Source organism: Rhinichthys klamathensis, unplaced genomic scaffold (genome assembly GCF_029890125.1).
Source record: "Rhinichthys klamathensis goyatoka isolate OS25496 unplaced genomic scaffold, OSU_Roscu_1.1 h1tg000206l_1, whole genome shotgun sequence".
Lineage (NCBI taxonomy): Eukaryota > Metazoa > Chordata > Actinopteri > Cypriniformes > Leuciscidae > Rhinichthys > Rhinichthys klamathensis.
In genome coordinates this window covers 2,794,968-2,814,120 of record NW_026606731.1, presented here as the reverse complement: position 1 = coordinate 2,814,120, position 19,153 = coordinate 2,794,968, and the positions used below count along the sequence as shown (strand labels likewise).

Here is a 19,153-nt window from a genome sequence, read left to right as displayed (position 1 = left end):
ATACACTATAATATATTTTATAAAATATTTACATTTGGTATCTTTAATATACACATTCAAAAGGTTGGGGTCGGTAAGATTTAGGGTCGGTAAGGCTGCATTTATTTGATAAAAAATAGTTGATTATTGCAGTTTAATATAACTGTTCACTTTTTTAATATATTTTAAAATGTAATTTATTCCTGTGACGGCAAAGCCGAAATATACGCATCATTACTCCAGTCTTCAGTGTTACATGATCCTTCAGAATCATTCAAATATGCTGATTTGGTGCACAAGAAACATTTATTATTGTTATCAATGTTGAAAATAATAATGTTTTTTTGGAAGCCATTATACGTTTTCAGGATTCTTCAATGCAAGTTCAAAATAACTGTATTTATTTAAAAACATTTTGGTTAGATTATTTGTCTTTACTGTCACTTTTGATCAATTTAATGCATCCTTGCCAAAAAAAAAAAAAAAAAAAAAATCTAATTAGGCTGCCTGACAAAACATTTTGGAATCCTCCCTTCTCATTTAAATACAATGGCTAAACTAAATTCAACATAGTAAACAAGGAGGTCATTCCCTTGAGAATTTCCCCCTGTGCTTCATAAGAGTTCAATGTCTTGTTCTTTCCAAACTGACCTTGCGTCCTGTCATGATCATTCGGTCTATAGACAAAATGGGGGCAGATTGGATTTCAAGAGTTTGCTGTTAAGGGTGAAAAGAGGGACATAATGGATCTGGAGGAAGTGGGCTTGTTGTGTTTGTGTCTGTGTTTGTCTTTTGTGGGTGGAGGGAAGAGCTGCAACAGAACCCAGGCAAAGCAAACAGGCCTGATCAGATAATGAGGTACAGGGGGGCTCTGGGCAGGCCTAACGGCCTGTGGCACAACCACTACAATGAGTCCTGGCCTACGGACTGAAATAACTTTACATTCCAGCACACTGTTTACTGTAAACACTGGAAGCCGCGGGAGAGCGGAGGTGATTTATAGCTGTACACACTGGGCATGTGCTCATCAACTTTACATAACAGAGCTGTGAGTGAATGCTACACGCATGAGTCAAAGAGGAAGATGCCATGCTAAGAAATAGGTTATCGATTCATTTTTCCACAAGACATCTTGATCTAGACAGATCTAAAAAAATTGCTGCTATAGGAAAAGCAGAGATTCTTCAAGAGTTAATCTTGCAACATATCTTCAACATATGACTCAAAGTTTGCTGGAAATTCTCTGCAAGTTTCTGACTCTGAAGCAGCTGTTTTTTTTTCACCCCCCCGTTAGCCTTCCAAATATGATTTCCATCTTGCAATGATGTCAGACTTTCACGTCAGGCACGGGCTGTAAATGTCTCTCAGGATCAGCAACAGGCGCAGAGGAATGGCACAATGTCTTGCTTCACCCGGGCAGTTTGTTATTGTATCTTACGCAGCCAGCATTTCTCTCCTTTCGCTCTTATCTGATCTAAGATACACAGTGGTGATTCTGAGAAGTCACGTCGAATGAATCGGACACGCTTTTTGGATCAGTAGTGCCGAGAAGGACCAGTGCAAGACCTCACATGCTCATGCAAGACCTCTTATCAGAGGAGGGATCGGTGATAGAGATAACCTGCACAGGTATTGCAACACTGACATGAGAGAAGGATGTGACTGAGACAAATCTAGGACACAACTATAACTTCTTCCCAATGAGTAGTTGAGCCCTAGGGATCTCTGGGTGTTGGGAAATGGCAGCTGCCATACGATCCTGATATGACTCACCAAATTACAGTGTAAGATTATGTCTGATTTAAACATGTATATAGTCATTTTGACAAATTCTTACAAGACTAACAAGTCAGATAAACAATAGTGTCTACTCATGAAAGACACATAATACTTTCAACACTTCCAACAATCATGTTGAACTTTATCCACAGTTTACAAACAACTATATAACAGTTTTTTTGTGTGTTTTTTTTACAGCACAGCTTTTTAATTGTTTTAGGGATGTGCCCGAATAATCGATCCGTAATTATTACTCGAAAAATAAAAAATTGACTACGTTGCTTTGCTGTGAATCTATGATAAATCCCAAGCACTAACTCGCAGCTATATTTAAATGCACTGGGTGGCGCTGTGGAGCGTGTTGATTGTATTTGATCACGTAATGTCGTCGTCTGCCTCGCGAAGTTTGGAATTACTTAAAGGTGCTATATGGAACTTTTCTTCTAAAATGAATCCTTTTTTTATTGCCTGTGTGTGAAGGGGTTGTAATCACACATTACAATGATCCACTTGTCGGGTTTTGCTATTACCTCTGAAGGCCAGTATTCCTATTTCTATGTGAAGTCTCCGGGTCGGATTTACCGCGAAATCCAACGGATGTGACGTGCATGCGCGCTCCCGAGCCTCCTTATATACAGTCTATTGTAGACGGTCAGGGAGTTACGTCCGGTTAAAGGCGCACGTTTTTCAGCTTATATCTCAGTCAATCTTTGATCAATATTCCCAAGACTCTAATCGTTCGTAGTGCTGGACGGGGCCTTTCGAACGAGCCCACCCCCGAGGTCCAACTCGCCCGGCTCCCCGAGTTACAGCCGTTCGAAATCGGGGGTCCCAGCGAAAGGCGATCCGGTAGGGGGCATCCCCGAGGCCCGCCACTCTAGCGTTTGGGCAAGGGTTCCCCTGGGACCTCCTCCCCCGAATTTGAGCTCTCTGGGTCTTTGCGTTCCAGAGATATGAGCGATTTTCTTCCGAGATCGTGACGTCACCGGCGTCGGCAATTTTGCAGCGCGCCCGATGGTTTTCTGCTAATATCTCCGCGAAAACACCACCAAAAACTATGGAACTTATATGGTTCTTTTCAGCTCGACTAGATGGTGCCAACGAGCTCGGTGCTCGCCGAATCCGTTGAGTATTCGCCGAGATATTTGCGTAATAGACGGTATTGTCTATGAGTTTGAGCACGAGCGCTCTTGTAAAATTTGGTTGCAATCTGAAACATCACCACTAGAGGCCGCTAAAAGTTACGTAGAGCACCTTTAAATGAAAATGATATTACAAAATGGAAGTACTTTTAATCAAATTAATTAATGAAACTAAGTCATCATAATATCACCACCACAATGAGAAATCACATAATCCAAACAGTCGACTGAGGAAAGAGCTGTTCATCACTGCATTAACGACTGCAGGTAAGCGCAGCTGTAGCGCGAGTGATCAGATATCTTCTGATAGCAAAATGATTTTGAGACATATACGTCCGTTGTTCTTTAAGTTTCGTTGAGGGAGACAGGTTTAAGAACAGAAAAGGCAAAGTGCTTTTAGAAACTTCGCTTAGCAAACCGTTATCTTTGTGTCTCTGCAACGTCTGTCAGCACAGCGCTTTTTCTCACTCAAACTACATGTGGATATTCTTGTTTTTCTCAACATGACCGTGAACGTAAAACAATATAAACACGATGACCTATGCTGACTCAAGTATACGTTCTGTACGATAACTGCGCAGTCAGCGGTTTCCCGTTTGCGCTGCTTGAATGCTTTTGTTCTTTATATTTTTGGTTTACACATATTGTTTAATGTTTTCAACTAAAAGAAAACCTTAAGATATATAGTAAGCTTGATGTGTATATTGCCTAATCGTAAGTTTGTTCAGAAATGGTGACTAAAATAAAAATAACTTAAACTGAAAAAATAACGTCTTTCTCGTTAAACGTCATTTAAATAAACGAATATTCGATTTTTATGAGCCCAAATATTCGAATACAATATTTTTGAAAATTGCCCATCCCTTTTCTATGTAAATATGACAGCATAATTAATTTCATCTCACTGTTTGTGTTTTTCATCATCTCACATGCATGAGCCCATTCTGTGGATACTTCTGTGGATGCTAGATGCTTCCACTAAGCTCACATTTTTAAGTCACATTTTTTAAAGCAATTATTAGACCAATGTGAACTTTTTTAACTACAGTTGGACGACGGACCTTTACTCTCTTCCATTGTTGAAAAGTGAAGCTGCCAATGTCCCAATCTGACGCTGACATCTTGTGCTCATTACGCAGACTCTGAGCCCGAGTCTGCGCAGTAGTGAGTGTGAAGTGGAGCGCGGTCCCGCCATAGACAGTAAAAGAAATGGACACAGCGACCCCGTTGATTTCAACGGAGAGAGTTGAAGCCCAACATGGGCACTCACTTCCTGATAGCCAAGCGTTCTGCGCAGGCTCAAACTGAGCTTGACGACGTAGTTGTCACGTGAGCAACCGTTCTGACCTTCTAGTAGCTGTGCCGGGACAAATCTGAATTGAAATCTGAAACAAATCTGTTGTTGAAATATTTTGTCCCGTTGCTTTTATGAACTCTCTATCTATGGGCTTCTCCCTCGACTTTATGCCTCCATGTCCACCCGATTGCCTCATAGACAGTAAACGATTGCCTACGAGCTTCTACTTCGGTCTATACGGTAATTTATCTACTGTGCGACAGAGCGTCCCGTGGTTATGACGCAATCGTTAGCCTATTTTTACAAGAATGGCTTCTACGGGGCCATCACGTAAGGTACAAAGTAATGGAGCCTTTTGTACATTGTCGTGTTTCTTTAGAAATAAATAATGGACAAATGGAGTCTTTGGACGCCTCAGATGTAAAGTTATTCGCTGTCAAAGTGACGCCAAAATGAATGGGAGTCAATGGGATGCTAACAGCAGGTGATAGCCAGCTACAATGGCGGCCCCCGGAGGCAGCTTCAACTTCCGGCTGATGGATTACCCCCTTGGGTCCCGCGCACACTCAGTGTGAAAAAGTTAATGCTCCAATCGGTCTTTGTCAGGTGACGTCACACTCGTGATACACAAAGTGCATTATGGGGCGTAGCCGCCATTTGTAAGGAATCGATGCAGGGGTATTCTGTTGTTGGAGAATTGTGTTTTTCATTATTTTTTAAAACTAAACCATCCTTAACATGACATTATCATCAATACAGCAAACCTATCTTTGCTGTTACTACTGTGTCCTTCGGTGGGAATGTAAACAGTGGCGGATTTAGCAAATTGGGGGCCCAAGGCGAAGGTAGTATAGGGCCCCCCATTCGATCTTTAAAAGAGAACGAAAAAAAAAATGTTTTTTCAGAATTAAAAAAAAAAACCCATTAAATTGCACTTTCTGGAGAGTTTTGTGCAAAGAAATATAGAAAAAAAAGTAGGTCTAGCAAGTCTTATATTTCTGTAATTCACACAGATCAAACACAAATATACTGACTGAATAGATTGCTAGTTGAGAAACACTGCTTTAATTAATGTTTTTATGATGACTTTGTGAAAGGTTAACTAAACAGCATGAGCCGTCTTCCTGCTGGCTAGTAAGTTATTTGGCAAATTTCGTTCATACAGATCTGTATTATGCTATAGTTTCTGATAGTGTTATTATACATTTCTTACAGATAATCACGATGATCATTGCGTTTGTCTTACCGAATGTGGTAGCTTAATGCAATTACAGTTTGTCTATAAGCTTTTTTTTTATTAATGCCGACAGTAAAATGTTGCCAGATATTGCTACGAAAAACAAGAAGAAAAAAAATAATAATCCGAAATAATTCGGATTATTGTCTTTTGGAAATAAGATTAATATATCATTAACCCTAACATGCAACTTTCCACTTTAATAATTTCCTAAAGTGTCACATTAAATCAGAAAAACAGGTCCAGAAGACTACTGCCACCTTTCCATTAGGTGGATCTGGCAACACTGGATCTGGCACCCGCGCGCGCCCTCACTCACAACGCGCTCTCCAGCCCCGTTCACTGCGCTAGCTTCGCGCAGCAACATGAATTGCAAACACTCATATGAGGTGGTTTAAACGGCTAATTAATCATTCAGAGAGCTTGACATTTTATTTTTTAATGTAAAAAATGACAGAGTTCCGGACCTCGGCCACCTCATAGCTGGCTACGACCATGGACTTGTAACATATCGTTAGCACATACCGGGCATCACAAAAAAGTTTGTTACCTTCTGCAATTTTGCTAAAAACGTTTTGCTTTCCTCCCGCTTCCTGCTTTTTCAGCACCGCTTGGGTAGCTTCTCTGTCTGTCACTCTGTAGCCTACACTGTCTGTCAATCACTTCTTTTTCTCCGTCAGTTTTTTGGCGCATTACAGCCTTGTCACTTTTGCACGCAGAAAGTGAGATAATGGAATAGTCCAATGTAGTGAGGTGGGGGGGCCTCTCCTGTCTGCGACACTAATGATTTGATGCCTTTTTTCGCAAATGTTTTTTAGAAATATATAATTTGCGAAAAGTAAAAAAACAAACAAAACTTAAGTATAATTTAATGGGGCATTTTGGGGGCCCCTATATAGCTCGGGGCCCAAGGCAATTGCCGACCTTTGCCTAATGGTTAAGTCCGCCCCTGAATGTAAATAAATCCTGTACTCAGCCGTTGGTCAAATGTCCGTGGGTTTTAAGAGATTTATAGTTAATGGTTCACTGGTATATGCGCTTATACCATAAACAAGATAGTTGACAATGTCCCAGTATGAGGATGAGAAAGCAATGCGGGATCAGCACTCCAATTTACTGCAGTCAGCTCATATATGGATCTATGTTCTGAATGGATGAAAATTTCTCCAAATAACGTACCTGCCATATTTATCGAGTTTATTGTGGTACGGCATTTCCTCTGTTTTCTTGTGCTTCTCCAGTTTTGCGAGTTATTTACTTGTTATCTCTACTCTTGTAATCATAGACAGTAAAAGCTCACAGTCAGTAGCGATACCTCAAAAATGGCGCCTGCGGTGACGTCACACACAACAAACCCACGTGTCTGACAAAGACCGATCTCCCCCTATGATCTCCCCCCCTAAAAAGTCTCCATTGTGCCTCATGGCTTGGCTTGGCTACTTCACTCAGATAAGCTGTCAATCTCAGCTGTCAATCATGAATGTCATCACATCCCGCGTTTGTAATATCATCAAATGAAATTACTAACTAAAACCAAACTCATTTACTATTTACACTTGAACTTACATCAGCCTGATAAAAACCTACTTAAAATGACAGAAATCATCTTTGGAAAAAAATTATTTGAAGTGTAATTGATTGTTTAATTTGTCTCACAAATCATTAGATCCAAGAAGTCCTCGCTACAGCCTGTATGACGTTATTGATAAAATCGTAGTTGACGTTTTAACACGAATGCTCTGTAGTAGGTTTCGATTACGTCATGAAAGTTTAAACACGCAGGGGTGCGATTACCTGCTATTAGGCTATATATTATCCATAAATTATATTATTTTATAAAATCGGTATGACATAGGCCTATGCCAATGGCTATAGAGGATGACTTTAAGCATTAAAGCTTTTACATTATGGCCCATAACATGTTTTTCTCCCTACTGGCAGTCAAAGATTTGCAATAGCCATACTGGATATGCATTTTGTAGCTATTTTATCTATAGCTAATGACACTGCCCAAATTTGTGCTATCATCATCCATTATAGTAGGCTGTTATTGTAATCCATAAGTTTACACGAAGCACTGTAACATGAAAGATATGCAGAAGTTGCAATAGCCTAACTATTAGGATTAGGACTGTTATATCCATCACTCTGACGAAGTTAGTTGAGTTTAAAAACTTCTCTCTTTTGTCTGTTTTTATCCTTCACGTAATTTCCCAGTGACGTAATCCCATTCCATTTTGTGTAGGCTATATCGTTTATATAAATCTAATAGCTTAGATAAACATTAGCCTATCATCAACAAAAATGACAATTAAAATGAAAGAAAAGACGACGGCACACGACTAATAACGCCTCAGTCAAGTCAAATAAATGTTTATTCATTATAATTGCTTTACATAATTGTCTAAAACACTCAAAACAACATTGGAGATCATAAGTTTAACTAGTGTATAGGCTATACAATCAATTTCAAAATATTTAGAAGGAAAAAGTCTACCTAGATATAGAGATTAAGCGCTCTATTGACAATATAGCGCTAATTTCCATGCAAAGTAGGCTAATTAATATATATTATCGTTTGTTATCAACTTATAATAATTATTGTCGCCAACAGTTTGTTGGACATTGGGATGTTTTAACAGATCGGATACCAGACACAAGATCGTTTTTCTTCTTTTTCTTCTTGTCATCTTCATTTATGAAATCTCTTATGGTATAAAAAAATGTCCCACATATTTTAGTAAAACTCTTATAATCTGTCATGTTAGGCTATAGCACAGCGAGTGAGAGAGAGAAATAATATATTTGATTAATTTATGAACGAATAAATGCTACATTACAGAAATATGAAACACATAACACAGAAGACTATATAAGACAGACTATGAATGGAATAAATAAAGACAATAGTTATAGATATTTTCAGTCTATTTGTATTCATAAAGGACCAAATTAAACGAATTAAACAAATAATAATAATAAGGTTGTAGGCTATTCAAAACACCCTTGTTGCTTAAATAAAATGTAAATACTCTATAGCTAGTATAGCTAGTAGTGTCTAATGAAACAACCATTTGTATCTATTTATTCTATCTTTAACTCGGCATTACAATTTAAATTACATTAAATACGAGATTAATACATACATGTTAAAAACATCCTTTTCCGCGCATGCGCGTCGAACATCAACTCACTCAACTACGTATTTGATTAATCAAGTATGTCGCTACAGGCTACAGCGAGTCTCATTAGATTACATGGAGAGGGCGGGGTTCATGACCTATACCAGAGACTATTTATATAGAGACATGCCACTTCCCCAATCCTTAATACAACTATATAGGGAAAACCCGTAACGCCAAAGATGGCGGTTGTATGCACATGCCCCGCCCCTCCCGCTGGAAAGCCAATCGTCTGCTTTTAACAGTCAAGCCGGAAAATATTTAAGCCTATCGTCTCGTTCCACCGACGCATGCGCACAGTTGAGGTTTGCGACAGCGCAAAATATGTTACTGTTTGAAAAGGCGGCAGATTTGATGTGTTAGTTGTGTAAATATCAGACATCCCAAGTCTCCCGGAAGTTCCGGGAGTCTCCCGCAGATTGATAGAGGTCTCTCTGATGACCGCAAATTAGTTCAAATCTCCCAGAATCTAGAGCGAGCGAGCAGTAGCGCGCGCACGACAGAGAGCGAGAGAACCCTTGCGCATGCGCAGTAAAAGTATAGGCCTAACCTGTGGGGAAAAAGGCGTTTTAAACCTTATTTTGGGGCAAAGTCATCACACTTTTTCAGCGATTTTTATCATATTTTATTAGTGTTTGTATACATGCAGTTTTTATGTCCCGGTGACCAGTGAAAGTGCAGTTTTGGGTCTCTGCCCATTCATTTAGATAGGAGCCTGGTCTTGTTAGTCCGAAATAGCTGCCCGGAGGCGTTGCCAAGATGGCGGCCGAGTGGCATGACTTGCCTAAAAGGACTTTGCCTATACTGCACCCAGCCACCTGGGGGCGATCGAAACGTTTTGGCTTCACTTTTCAGGACTTCTGTGGCACACACATGGTTCAGACTGTCACTCCCATAGACAGTAAAAGAAATGGGCACAGAGACCCCATAGACTTCCACAGAGAAAAGTGAAGTCAATTAGAAGCACTCACTTCCTGATGGCTGAGCGCACTGCGCAGGCTCAAACTGAGCTTGACGACGTAGATGTGACGTGAGCAACCTGTCTGACAGTTGTAAGTGTTCTAGTAGCTGTGCCAAGAGGAATCTGAATCATTCCCTTCCGAATCTTGCAGAGCAGGAGAGCGTGAGTAGGAGCTGTCCAAGAGCTAGGAGCAGGAGCAAGAGCAACTTTATGACTCTCTATGGGCTTCTCCCTTGACTTTATGCCTCCACGTCCCCCCGATTGTCCGCAAGCTTCTCCTCTTGTCTATACGGTAATTTCTCTACTGTGCGACAGAGAGTCGCGTGGTTATGACGCAATCGGTAGCCTATTTTTACAAAAACGGCTTCTACAGGGCCATAACGTAAGATACAAGGTAATGGAGCCTTTTATACATTGTCGTGTTTCTTTAGAAATAAATAATGGACAAATGGAGTCTTTAAACAAGTCAGATGTAAAGTTATTCACTGTCAAAGTGACGTCAAAATGAACGGGAGTCAATGGAATGCTAACAGCAGGTGAAGGCTTGCTAGCCAATGGCGGCCCCCGTGGAAGGTACGCTTTCCGGGTGCTGGATTACCCCCTTGGTCACTCCAAATCCGTTTTTTTTGTGCATATCCGATTGAAAGCCGATCAGATTTAGCAAGTGTGGCCGGCAAAAAAAAAAATCAGATGAAATGTGTCATGATTTACAAATCCGTTTCAACTTTCAAGCTACATCCATTTGTGGTTTAAAGTCCTATTCAAATCGCATTTCTGGAAATCCATTTCAGTCTGATCTATGATCGGATTTCGTGTGGTTTATGTGAATTTCTCACGCCATGTAAAATGTAAACGTCAGACGTTGTTATAGGAAACTATAGACGTTGTTATCAGACGTTGTTATCGCTGCCGAAATAATGCTGTATTGTTGCAAAGTGCCGGACAAGCAGAAAATAACAATATAATGGAGACATATTTTGAAACCGACGGAGACGACAGTGCGTAAAAAAGCCGTGCACACCAGCCTCTGGTTCTGCCGCTGCCTCATAAAACGCAGTAGGCCAGAAATGCGATTTGAATAGGATTTCAAAACATATATGGATGTAGCTCGAAACGGATTTGTGAGAATCGCATTTCATGTGATTTTTTTGCTGTTCACACTAGCTAAATCTGATCGGATTTCAATCGGATATGTACAAAAATCGGATTTGGACTGACAGTCTGAACGTATACCTTAGGTAGGCCTATAATCAATGAGAGTATAGAATTATTTGATATTATACTACAAATTCCTAAAGTTACACAACATAAACCATAAAAAGCATGCTGTTGGTTAAAGCATCATGTAAGTGTTGAAAGGACGAGATAGGCTAAGTGAAGAATTTTACACTTTCATCTTGCTGTTCTTAACTAGTTTTAGCTGGTCTGCAGCCTAACTAGCACACGCGTCTAAAACACCTCTAAAACAGACTACTGAAAAGAAGCATTTTTGCAATGTGTATAAATATTACCAGCAATACTAACTATTTTGATATTTTTATGAATGGATCAGTGGTGCCATCCTAAAATAACCAGCCTGTCCCTATTCGGGAGAATCAAGCATGGTGGGAAACATGTGTTAAACATAATCTAGGCCAGTCGAGTTAACCACAAATGATCAATTCTACGTCACAAAGCTTTAACACACACCGGTTGAACCACTAAGCCTGTGAAGCACATGGTTCCTTAACCAAGCCATGATGACATAGACTGGAACTTTTTCTGTTCATATTGAGAAAATGTCAGACTATCAGCCTAAAGCAAGAAGTTTCATGATCATCCTCATACGTGAACCCTGTCTGGCTTTCATCTGCAATGTAGCAGTTGACAAACCACCGATCCTTCCAAAAAAAAAAAAAAAAAAAAGCCCATCTATTTCACCACGTGTCAGCTGTGGTTTTCCTGAAAACAAGTCTGCGTGGCCATTACATCAGAGTTTCCATGGAAACCCTGAAGTCCAAACACGTCCAAAAGAATAACAGCCAAATGATGATGTCATGGTCGCTTCAAAGTCAATTTAATTAAGCACACATGGTGCCAACTGCCAAGTGAGAGAGAGAGAGAGAGAGAGAGAGAGAGAGAGAGAGAGAGAGAGAGAGAGAGAGAGAGAGAGAGAGAGAGAGAGAGAGAGAGAGAGAGAGAGAGAGAGAGAGAGCAAGAAGCAGACGAGAGAACAATAAAACTGATTTAAAGTTATTTTTGTGATATTCTTGGCATTGTCTCAGAGGCATGAGCAAAGACAGTTTCTGGCAGCCTGAGCTGGGACGAGAGTTATAGTTGAAATGTAATTATATTGCATATCTGAACTAGAGGAGATTGATTTCATGCTCTCACAAACCATTCACATACTTAAACACATCACTGAGATGGACACTGAGCGGCCTGTCTTGTCCACTCTGGTGCGGCAGTGTGAGCGCTCCAGCTGAGGAAATGCTCTTTTGCTGGAGAAGAGAGAGATGGAAAGAGGGTTGAAGGGTGAAAAGAACAGAGGTGTGGAGGAGGGGGACACATTCCCCAAACCCCAGCCGACCTCCTGAGATGACTGGCTCCGGATAATTACAGCCCCCTTTGCTTGGAACGGCCAGGATGGGCTGACTGAGCTGTACTTCACTGCTCTGCGCTGATCTCCATTGCTGCACACACACATAAACAGCCTCTTTTATCAATCGAACCACGCACACACGTACAAATACATACACACATAAGCATGCCTGAGATTACATCCACACCACATCAGAACTCACCGCAACAGAATTACCCCCTGATTCAGTTAAACCCTTCGATCAACACTGTACTTATTCTACTGTAGAAACGTGGTCTAGTGGTCTGCTGGGATATCTTTGCAGTGGAGAAAGTGATCCCAACTCCATCTCATCCATGAAATGAGCCATGTCTTAAGTGGGCTTTGTCTTTAAATGAATAAGTAAACAGAAACTATTGCGACAACAAGTGCAGAGTACTTATAACCGCCACGCAATGACTTAATATCACGTTTGGATGGATTCATTTCCTTAAAGTCTCAAAACCACAATTTCCTTCCAAATCAAAGAGTCGGTTTGTCATTCTGGTGTAAATTAGGCTACACATTGCCTAACATTTAACCCTCATTTGGTGTTCGGGTCAATTTGACCCGGAGAAGATTTTCTTTTTCCCGAAAATACTAGTTAATGTTATCGCTTTGGACTGAAACTTAGTGACTTTGTTCCCAAACGGTATAACTAAATCTCAGTGTTTTTTTGAAAATTTTCTTATTTTTTTGTGGGAGTATTGTTACCTTGTTACACTTGTGGTGTTCCCGGTCAAAAATGACCGGCCTATAAAAAATAGCTTATTAGTCACTCATTATACCATATTTTCACCCAATCTTGGATTCAATCTTTTTGTCAACTTGTTCTCTTTCAATTAGGACTGGTTTTATATTTCTGTTTGAATCTGATTAATCGTGGGCCTCATTTGTCTGAGAGTAGGCATCTCATTTTTTTAGTAAAAAACAAATAATTTATGAGTAAATTTGGAAATATGAAAAAAAAATATGAAAAAAATGGCTACGGTTGATCACACTAGTCTACTCTAATGTTTCACCAGGAATTTTGTTTTGAAACTTTTGTTTTGTAAAAAAATATGGCACATAGTCACACTTGTGGTGTTCCCGGTCAAAAATGACCGGCCTATAAAAAATAGCTTATAAATCATTCATTATACCATATTTTCACCCAATCTTGGATTCAATCTTTTTGTCAACTTGTTCTCTTTCAATTAGGACTGGTTTTATATTTCTGTTTGCATCTGATTAATCGTGGGCCTCATTTATCTGAGAGTAGGCATGGTCAAAAATGGTCACAATGGCCGACCATTGAAAGTGAATGGGAGAGACTGAAAATAACAGAACAATTTCGTTTTCAGGAGCATGTTCATTATTTTCATGTACACATATGAGCATGTGTGCTTGCAAACATTGAGCCCTTGGACCTGTGCATGTATCGATACATTTATACACACGCTACCCAGACACACACACGTTAAAACACACAAACTTTTTTGAGTATTACACACATTCTTTTCCACAGAGAGAAATTTGATCCTACCCTAACCTGCATCTAATATACATTTATCCATCTGACATTACCACACACACACACACACACACACACACACACACACACAAACTGGCCGTGACTGCAGTGACCCGGCTTCAAAAGAATCTTTCTTTCATGGTCTTGTTTCATCACAGCTTCCAGACAAAATATTATGACATTTTGTTTTGGAACTGTGAGGTTCTCACACAGAACTAGACAATATTTACAAATATACATCATGTGATAGCACAGGCATATATAAAATGCCTCACAGCACCTTGTTTGTCATTCATTTGTGGCAGCACAATGGCAAAACAGCTCTGCCCATGATGTTATTCATCAGATTTTTGACTCAGAAACTAGTGAGGAGGAGGACATGCAGGATGCATCTTGCAGTGAAGATGTTTCTGAAGAGGAAGGCCTTCAGAAGAAAACCTGCCTTGCCTCATAGGTGGGGATGAAGGCCAGGACAAAGTTCCATCTTTTGACCAGAATGAAACGGTAACCTCAGCTGGGCCCTCATCACTGGAAGACTGCTCCTCATCAGTTGTTTCAAGCTCCGTAGCCAATTCAGTGGTGCCTTCCTCTTCAGAAACATCTTCACTGCAAGATGCATCCTGAATTTCCTCCTCCTCACTAGTTTCTGAGTCAAAAATCTGATCACGGCCTGTGTGTGTGTGTGTGTGTGGTAATGTCAGATGGATAAATGTATATTAGATGCAGGTTAGGGTAGGATCAAATTTCTCTCTGTGGAACTGAATGTGTGTAATATTTAAAAAAGTTTGTGTGTTTTAACATGTGTGTGTCTGGGTAGCGTGTGTAAAAATGTATCGATACATGCACAGGTCCAAGGGCTCGATGTTTGCAAGCACACATGCTCATATGTGTACATGAAAATAATGAACATGCTCCTGAAAACTAAATTGTTCTGTTATTTTCAGTCTCTCCCATTCACTTTCAATGGTCGGCCATTGTGACCATTTTTGACCATGCCTACTCTCAGATGAATGAGGCCCACGATTAATCAGATGCAAACAGAAATATAAAACCAGTCCTAATTGAAAGAGAACAAGTTGCCAAAAAGATTGAATCCAAGATTGGGTGAAAATATGGTATAATGAGTGACTTATAAGCTATTTTTTATAGGCCGGTCATTTTTGACCGGGAACACCACAAGTGTGACTATGTGCCATATTTTTTACAAAACAAAAGTTTCAAAACAAAATTCCTGGTGAAACATTAGAGTAGACAAGTGTGATCAACAGTAGCCATTTTTTTCATTTTTTTTTTTTTCATATTTCCAAATTTACTCATAAATTATTTGTTTTTTACTCAAAAAATTAGATGCCTACTCTCAGACAAATGAGGCCCACGATTAATCAGATGCAAACAGAAATATAAAACCAGTCCTAATTGAAAGAGAACAAGTTGACAAAAAGATTGAATCAAAGATTGGGTGAAAATATGGTATAATGAGTGACTTATAAGCTATTTTTTATAGGCCGGTCATTTTTGACCGGGAACACCACAAATGTGACTATGTGCCATATTTTTTACAAAACAAAAGTTTCAAAACAAAATTCCTGGTGAAATAATAAGTTGACTAGTGTGATCAACAATACCAATTTTCTTCAGATTTTATTTAATATTTCCAAAATTATTCAAAAATTTAAAAAAAATTACTCAAAAAATTAAATGCCTACTCTCAAATAAATGAGGCCTATGATTATTCAGATGCAAATCAAAATATAAAACCAGTCCTAATTGAAAGAGAACATGTTGACAAAAAGATTGAATCCAAGATTGGGTGAAAATATGGTATAATGAGTGATTTATAAGGTTTTTTTTATGGCCCGGTCATTTTTGACCGGGAACACCACAGGTGTTATAGGGTTTTGAACACCACATGAGGGTTAAACAGAACAATGGGGAATGATAGTGTTCAATGAAAGCTTGCTGGAAAGTGGGTCATTCTCATTAGAAAAAAGCTTAACCCCAAAACTCCAGAACATATAAAAATGAAAAACACTATGGGGTCCAAAAGTTCGAGACCACATTGAAACATGGGATTTATTTAATTTAAACAGGGAAATAAAAAGAAAGACATAGGATGCCAATGTAAAATGAATAAGAAATATTAAAGATTCGGTAGTATTTCTAACAAGTAAATGTGACTCTTTTGTAGAGACAGCAAAATGTCCATTGCTCTTTGGATCATCTCAGGTTTTACACAAGATGTTGAAATGTTTCTTGAGCATAAATCAGCATATTAGAATGATTTCCTGAAGGATCATGTGGCACTGAAGATCGGAGTAATGATGCTGAAAATTCAGCTTCGCCATCACAATTAATTACATTTCAATATAAAACAGATATTTTAAATCGTGATAATATTTCATTTGTTTTGACTGTATTTTTGGTCAAATAAATGCAGCCTTGTTTGAGCATATGGAGACTTTCGAAAACATAAAAAAAATGTGAACAGTAGCGTATATGAGTGTATTAAAAGAGGGTAAATGCACACACAATAAAGTCAAGCTCTTGTCTGCAAAGCGGAAGCCCCTTCCTGAGAAGCAGGAACTATCAGTCTGTAGCCCATGCCAAGAATAATACTTTAGCAATGATAGATTTTCTAGGAAGCAAGTAAGAGTGATGTAATCGAGGCAACACAAGCCAGAACACATTTTCTGTCATATCCATCTATTGTTTCTGCAATCAGCTCTGCTGTACCGAAACTTAGCTAAAATCTCCCAGGCTCCTTTGCCCTACAGCAGCCTCATATTGCATGACATCATCCTCTCTTTAACCGTTGGAAGGTGAGGGCACTTACTCTTTAATGCACACACACACAGACGCAAAAATACACAGCAGTGCACTTGGAAAATCATCATTGGTATTAGTGTCACTGTGCTGAAAGTGATGAGCTGGGATATGTCCACTCCTCTGGAGTGGTTTGGACAGCATAATGATCAGCTTATTTGACCGTGTTCCTGATGAGAGTTTCATGAGCTGTGCTGAGAATGTTCATTTTGGTTTCTCACTTGAGGGAAGAAAAACATATTATTTCTATTAGTGGTTGATGTCAGCATGTACAATAGCGGTTTGAAATAGAAGGGGGGAAAAGAGTTTATCAAAAAATACAATGAAAACACTTGGACGGTGTGTTACTGATGTATATATTTACTCAATATGTCATATGGCTCACACTTAACTGGTTCCATAATGCATTGTATAACTGCATATAAAAGAATACAATAAGACCCCCTTATAATGGTTTGTTAATTTGAAAACTTGTAATTTAATATAAACTTATAAACAACCAAAGCTAAAGTTAAAAAGCTAAAAAATTCAGCTATTTTTTTTATTTTATTTCTTATTTGTTTAGTCGCCAGTTTCCAATACTGCTTATTTCCAAGCAGTGCTGGACAAACAGTCAACCAAACAAAGGCTTGTGTGAGAGAGAGAGAGAACGCAAGCCCCTGTAAAATCTTTCATTTGGTGTGAGCTATTCACCATGACGGTTGAGAGGCCCTTTACAGGCTGAAGCACAGAGGCCTCTCCAGGTGAATTAAACTAGGTGTCTGTGTGTGCTTGAGTATGTGTAACATTCCTAATTGTTTGAGCACAAAGAGACTTTGGAATGAACATTGAGAGCGAGCTTCAACATATTATTAGCATGAAGTCTTTGCTCACAAATCAGCCTTTGACAGAACACAAACACATCACAGCGGGCCTGTGAGCTCAGAGGGAAAGTGTTACTGATTTGTGCAATAACAGGCTTCGACGTGGCATACGTGCATGTGCTCACCTGTGAGGGATCAGAGCCAAATGTATGTAATCACTCGTACACCTGCCATTGCAGTTATAGTATCAGCCTCCAGCAAGAGTCAGCGCTTTGTAGCTCATCACCCTGGTAAAAATACAGTGAAATATTATAAGACACAAGTGATATTCATATTGGTGCTATTGGAGCTGACAACTAATTACATTTTTACTGAAAACGCTGCATATTTAAATATTGTATATTAGCTGTCATTTATATTCTGCTAAAATCGATCTATAGGTTAAGAACTATTGACCACTTGGGAGCCTTTCATGTAAACTGCATATGAATATTTGAAAATATTATTCCTGTGATGGCAAATCAAAATTTTCAGCAGCCATTACTTTAGCCTTCAGTGTCACTAGATCCTTCATAAATCATTCTAATGTGCTGATTTGGTGCTCAAGAAACCTGAATGCCAGGTTAAAGAGATGTGTTTTTAGTCTAGATTTAAACTGACAGTGTGTCTGCTTCCTCGTAGAAAGACTGTTCCAGAGTTTGGGTGCTAAAAAGGAAGTTGCAATTGATTTTGATATTCTAGGTATTATCAATTGACCATAATTTTTAGATTGCAATAGACGTGAAGGTTGTTTTATTATTGTTGCATTGTTGTATGTAATACTTACAGTACCTTATGCCTCTGAAGCAACCTAGTGAATAGAGTAGTATCTGTGGAATTAAGAGCTTTTAGAATGTTATAAAACTATAGAAATTAAACAACTGAATTGACAAAAAAAGGACAGCCATCTTCTTTTTATTTATTTAACACTCCTACCACCCCAACAAAAGAAGTAGGCCTACACATCTATTAGTGGAGTAAAAAGTACAATATTTGTCTTTCAAATGTAGTGCAGTTAAAATAAAAAGTTTCCAGAAAAAAATAATACTCAAGTAAAGTAGGCTACAGATACTCAAAAAGTGTAACAGTACTCAAGTAAATGTACTTTGTTACTGTCCACCTCTTAATGGATGCCATGTTTAATAGAGGGAGATAATGCAGTGCTGACAGAACCAAGCTCATATGGTCATACGTCCTGGTTCTAGTAAACTCTATCTGCTGCATTTTGGACCAGCTGGAGTTTATTAAGCATCCAGGGCAACCACCCAGTAGTAGAGCATTACAATAATCTAGCCTTGAACTTATGAACTAACTTTTCTGCATTTGTCACTGAGGACATATGTTGTGATTTAGATATATTTTTAAGATGAAGACATTTTTTTTAGAAATGTGGCTTTTAAATGAAAGTTTGGTATCAAAGAGCACACCCAGGTTCCTAACTGACGAACAAGACTTGACATAGCAGCTATCGAAACAGTATTCTAGGTTATTACGGTTTATTGGTCCAATAATTAAAGCCTCTTTTTTTTGGAATTAAGTTGTAGGAAATTACTAGTCATCCATTTTTTTTCATATCAACTATACATTTGGTTAATTTTGTGAATTGGTATGTTTTGTCAGGGCGTGAAAAGATTCAGCTTAACAGTGGAAACTAATGCAATGCTTCCTGAAATCTCCCAAGAGTAGCATGTACAGGGTGAAAAGCAACGGTCCTAATGCTGAGCCTTGTGGTACTCCATACTGAACTCCAACTGAATCGATATGACATCTCTTCATTTACTCCTACAAACTGATAATGG

General features: G+C 39.0%; 1 protein-coding gene and 1 long non-coding RNA gene across 2 annotated transcripts in view; one reads left to right on the top strand and one right to left on the bottom strand.

The window, feature by feature from the left end:
* Window positions 1-19,153, top strand: part of exo5 (exonuclease 5) — a 274,495-nt gene that overhangs the window by 254,226 nt on the left and 1,116 nt on the right. The window lies entirely within an intron of this gene.
* LOC130096787 (uncharacterized) lies at window positions 182-17,642 on the bottom strand. Its single transcript, XR_008808225.1, has 3 exons — window positions 17,501-17,642; window positions 11,955-12,249; window positions 182-262 (listed from the first exon to the last, which is right to left on the bottom strand). It is a non-coding gene; the product is annotated as an uncharacterized LOC130096787 (long non-coding RNA).